Genomic DNA, 6,000 nt, shown 5'->3' with positions numbered 1-6,000 from the left:
TAAACATGCTACAACACAGATGCATGTTGCCTATTGCTCTGTAAAAATGAGGAACAGAAATGCTGGTTTGACAACCATGTTTTTAGTGAGTTTGGTTAATACGAGTTCTTTTCCCTGAGTTTTATACACTGTGGAAAACTGACCAAATCCACTTTGCATGTCTCATTCACCGCAGTCCAGCTGTTAGAACATGTGGACTCCATTACGGTGGTATCGGCTCTTACAAGCCTCTCTCTGAGCAGCTGGCCGGACACCCTCCCCCCAGGCATCCTATCTTCTGCCCCAACACTACTGCAACAAATGAATTATCTTTCTCTTTCTAATCACTTCCCAAACTGATTACAGATTTATGCTTGTTAGGATGTGAGTTTAGAAGCAGAAGGCTATTCTTCAATAATTGACACTAGGAGAACTAGTGGGGAAAAAACAGAAGTAAATCAGAGCTGTTCTAGAACAAGCAAAGAAACAGAAATGCAGAGATCTCTCAGGTATGAAGTGGGTGACTGCAGGAGTTCCGTGCTTCCTGGAGGGGAAGTCATAGCCAAGATGTAAGGTAGGGGTGATGTAAGGAGGGGAAGTAATTCTGCGGAAAGAATCACATGTATAAAGATCTTCAATGCAAGAAGGAGATCAGCAGGTTGTGAGGAAAACAAAGAACAGTAGTGCAGATGGAGTATAGTAAAGGCTGGAATGTAGCATGAGATCAGGATAGAGCCATGATTTAGGTCTCATTATAGTAAATTTTTTGGGTTTTACTTTAAGAGCAATGAGAAATAATTGAACATTTTAAAACTAAGCAGTAATGTGATTACATTATATGGATTTTAGGAAAATCACTCGTTACCATAGATCAAGGGTCAGCCAACTTTTTCTGTAAAGAGCCAGATAATGAATATTTTATGCTTCTGAGCAACACAGTCTTGTCCAGCTATTTAGTGTGCTGTCTTTGTGGCACAAACGTTGCCAAAGATAAATGTAAACAAATGAGCTTGGCTGTGTACCAATAAACTTTATTTGCAAAAACAAGCAGCAGGCAGGACTTTTCCTTCAAATTTTAATTTGGCCAGCCCTGCTACAAATGGATAATGGATTAGAGAAAAAGGCAAACCTGGAGTTAAAGAAACCAGGTTAGAAGGCAAGTGAAAAATTTAAGTGAGATCATGCAATATTTATCTTTCTGTGTCTGTCTTATTTCACTTAACATAATGCCCTCCAGTTTTGTCCACGTGGTCGTAAATGGCAGGATCTCCTTTTGTTTTTAAAAGCTGAATAATATTCCATTGTATATTCATAGTAACAGAATGGTGGTTAGTAGAATGCGGTTGCTAGGGGCTGGGGGGAGGGTGTCATGGGAAGTTCTTATTTAATGGGTACAAAGTTTCAGTTTTGCAAGATGAAAAGAGTTCTGGAGATGGATGGTGGTGATGCTTGCACAACGATATGAACGTCTTAATACCATGGAACTATGCGATTAAAATGGTTAAGATGGTCAATTTCATGTTATATGTATTTTACCTCAATAAAATCTGGTCGGGGGGGAAAGAAGGCAAGCGGAAAATGTTATATCTAACATTAGGGTCAGCAGTAGAATTGTAGAGTTGACTCCAGACAGAAATTACATTGTATACAATGAGGAGAGGTAGAGGGAGGGGTCAAGAATAACCCCTGGCATCAGTCGCTGGGGAGACAGTGGTCCTCTCTGTATCTCGGTGGAGAAGTAAATGTGGGCCTGGGATGCGGAAGCACGATATTTGGAGGAAATGAGAATCATAGAATCTAAGTGTTATTGACATGTAGGTAAAATAGTCCAACAGTAAATGGTCATTTGCAGGATGCTTCAAAGCATTCTGTGGGGAGAATTCCCCCCAAAAGACCAATCGAATGGAAAAAGGAATGCTCATATTCTCTCCAGCATGCCTGAGGTTCCCTCCACTCTCTGGGACCATTTTAGGCTCTAGCAAATTTGCATAGGTAGGTGGGGTCAGGTTTATGGAATTTGGACCTTATTCCATCAGCAGTGGAAAGCTGTTAGAAGGCTTCCCATCAATGGGAGAGAGCATGGGGACTTCCCTGGTGGTCCAGTGGTTAAGATTCTGTGCTCCCAATGCAGGGGACACGGGTTCGATCCCTGGTTGGGGAACTAAAATCCCGCATGCTGCACATCGTGGCCAAAAATTAAATTTTAAAAAGGGGTGGGGGGGACGAGCATCTGACTGCCATTTTAGGACGCTGTGGCAATGGGCGAGGCATAAACTTAGGTAGACTGTCAGTCAGTCGATCAATCAGTACTGAGGTCCTGCTACAAAGCACTGTGGTAAACGATGGAGTGCTAGAGGAGAAGAAAATATGGATTTAAGAGCTATGTTATAGAAGAAAAAAAAAGGAAGTGACTTGCTGACTGCTCAAGGGGAATTTTAGAAGAGGGATATAATTTTATATTAAAGCAAAGTTGGGAATTCGAGTGACCAAGAGAATTAGTACCCATGAGGGACACAGGAAAATTTAGAACGTTGGCTAGTATAAAGGCCAAGGTGAAAGATGTTGCATTCTAATTGCTGTGCATTCGTGTTGACTTTGGACTTCCAGTAGGTTCCTTAGGAACCATCAGCACCAAGATGTAAGTTGATGCCAAGGGACCGGATGAATTTTTTTAAGGAGGCATAAAGAGAGAAAAGAAAGGACCAAACTGGAATTTCTCTCTGTCATGAACTTGTCTTGCTATGAACCAAAGGGCAAGAGAAAGATGTGAAGCAAAAAAAAAGGGCAAGAGTGAGGCAGTTTCCCAGGTGAAGAAGGATCACGTGGCTACATGAAAACCATCAAGAGTTTTCATATATGAACCTTGTTTCTCTTCCAAATGTGTTCTCTCCTTCTCCACTGTCTCTCTTAGTTCAGGCCATCAGCATCTCCCTCTTGGATCACTACAATATTCTTTTTTTTTTTCTTTTAATTTTTAATTAATTAATTTATTTATTTTTGCTGTGTTGGGTCTTCGTTTCTGTGCAAGGGCCTTCTCTAGTTGTGGCAAGCGGGGGCCACTCTTCATCACGGTGCGCGGGCCTCTCACTATCGCGGCCTCTCTTGTTGGGGAGCGCAGGCTCAGTAATTGTGGCTCACGGGCCTAGTTGCTCCGCGGCATGTGGGATCTTCCCAGACCAGGGCTCGAACCCGTGTCCCCTGCATTAGCAGGCAGATTCTCAACCACTGCGCCACCAGGGAAGCCCCTACAATATTCTTTTAACCCACTTCCACGCTCCTGGCCCATCCTTTTAACCCACCTCCACGCTCCTGGCCCGTCCTTTTAACCCACCTCCACGCTCCTGGCCCGTCCTTTTAACCCACCTCCACGCTCCTGGCCCGTCCTTTTAACCCACCTCCACGCTCCTGGCCCGTCCTTTTAACCCACCTCCACGCTCCTGGCCCGTCCTTTTAACCCACCTCCACGCTCCTGGCCCGTCCTTTTAACCCACCTCCACGCTTCTGGTCCGTCCTTTTAACCCACCTCCATGCTCCTGGCCCATCCTGTTCAATCCTGACTCCAGACATCTTCCTTTTTCTATGGCTTCCCCTTCACCCCGTTGGATATAACTGAAACTCCTTAGCACAGAAGGCACTTCATGAGCAGATGCCTTATCTATGCCTCCTGCGTTAACTTTCCCCACCAGCCCTTCCCTACCTGCTCTACCCAACTACCTGAACCTGTATTTCCTTTTGTCAGGTTTGTGGTGTAGCACAAGGAATCTGTTATTAATGGTAAAGTTCTGAAGTTTGTGAATCTTTTCCTTTTTAATTAATAAGAATACATTCAAAATTATACTAATACTATTAATGTCACTGTCTCTTGTTTGTATTCCGATGTGCTATGTTTTCCTGACTAGGAGGGAAAGGAAGTAGGTTAAATTCTCAGTTCGTGAAACTTGCCAGGCATGGGAAAGTTATCTGTCATGGGGTTAAGATAGTAAAAAAGAGAGAACCACTGTTCTTCAATTAGACAATGAAATACTCAGCGTTCCACCCATCGCAATGGTCCGACTTAATCATAATTATTTATCTATCTATAGGTCCCACTGTTAGCTCAGCAAGAGTACACGCTTATGACTTTTACCTCTGCATCTGATACCTGAGATGCCTAATAAAAACAGATGAGATTTTTTCCCTCCTGTCAAATGAAGTCAGAAATGTTGGGGCTTCTCATGAAGGTGGCCAGTGATGCCTTCCAGAAGTGGGAAATACATTTCATGGGCTTGGCTGAGGATGGAGGAGGGAAGGAGTCGTTAGGAAATGGAGACAGAAGATGCAGACAATCATTTCCATCATTTTGGCAATCAAAGGAAGGGGAAATACAGGGCAGTGCATAAAAGAGAAAATAGGTTCAAACCAACATTTTTTGGCTTCCTCACTTCCCATTTCCTCCAGTCTGACTCTTCACTAACCATTTCACAGAAACTTTTCTAGCTAAAGTTACTCATAACTTTTACTGCTGAATCCACAGCACACTCTAATGCTTACCTTCCTTGGCTTCGTTGATGAGCATCAGCTTGCAACTCAGTAGGCCGGCCTGTCTTCTTGAAGTACTCTCTTTCTTGTCCTTCTGTGTCATCATGCTAACTTACCTGTAAGATAGGATTTTCTTCCTGCCTTTTGGGCCACCCCTTGGCTGATGCCTTATTCACCTGCATTCACTCTCCATGTTGGAGATCAAAGCTTTGAACTGGGTCACCTTGTCTTTCATGCTACATTCTTGCCCTGGCTATCTCATCCATCCCAATGACTTTGAATCCCATCTATACATCAATGACTCTCTTCTCTTTAAAAAATTTTTTTTTTTCGTCCACTATATATCCAGACAGCATCACATAACTATCTCACAAATACCTGAATGTATGTTCACAATTAAGTTCTTTATACTTCTTCTCAAATCCCAGTAAAATGGCCTCTACTTGCTCAAGAAAGACAACTGAGAACCATAATTCTCTCCTCCCTCTTGTTCACCTTGCCTTCACATCCAATTTTTAACCAGGGCCTGTCAATACTACTTACAGAATACATAATCATCCACCTCCTTCCCTCTGTCTCCACTGCCACCACCTTGTTTAAACCACCATCATCTCTCACCTGGGGTGACTGCAAATAACACCTACTGGGCTTTCAGCTTCCATTGCCTTTCAATTCATCTACGCGCACCACACTTTGGATCATATTTCTACTTCACTCAAAACCCCTCATACCTTGGGTTAAAGATGAAATTCCCCCAGGTGGCCCATAGGGCCTTATAAGATCTGACCCCTGTTTGTTTCTCCAGCCCTACTTCAGGCCACTCCTATCCACACATGCTCATGACACTCAGCCCATGGGTTTCTCTATTACATACACCAAGTTCCTTCTTGACTGAAAGCCTTGGAGATGTGATTTCCTAACACTAGAATCCATTCCCTGCTCTTGTCCACGTCTTTACCAACTCCTACTCAATTAGCGTGCCCTCAGTTTAAGTGTCCTTTGTTCAGAGCACAACCGCCTACCACTTTCCAAACAGAATAAGCAATTTAATGCCGCCATTAAATTCTCTTCTGGTGTCCTGTGTTTTCCTTCATAGCATTTATCACAGTTAGTCTCTATGCATATATTTATTTGTTTGTCATCTTTCTTCCCTACTAGACTATAAGCTCCATGAATCCAGGAACCATATTTCATCTCTAATCAATAGCTCTTAGCCCAGGACTGGCATGTAGCAAGTACCATAAATAAATAAAAATAAATGTTTGTGAGGTGAATAGGTAAATAAATGAATAGTCAGTGACTGAGAATAAAAGAGAAAAAGCTTTCGAGCTTAAAGACAATTAAACCAATATCTAAATTCACACTACTCTATATAAAATAGATAACTAACAAGGACCTACTGTATAGCAATATTCAATATTTTATAATAACCTATAAAGGCAAAGAATCTGAAAGAAATAGATATAGATGTATGTATAACTGAACCACTTTGCTGGACACCTG

Source organism: Mesoplodon mirus (assembly GCF_964341445.2).
Source record: "Mesoplodon mirus genome assembly, chromosome: 9".
NCBI classification, from domain to species: Eukaryota; Metazoa; Chordata; class Mammalia; order Artiodactyla; family Ziphiidae; genus Mesoplodon; species Mesoplodon mirus.
The sequence above is the reverse complement of the archived record's forward strand: the minus strand, read 5'-3'. Positions refer to the sequence as shown.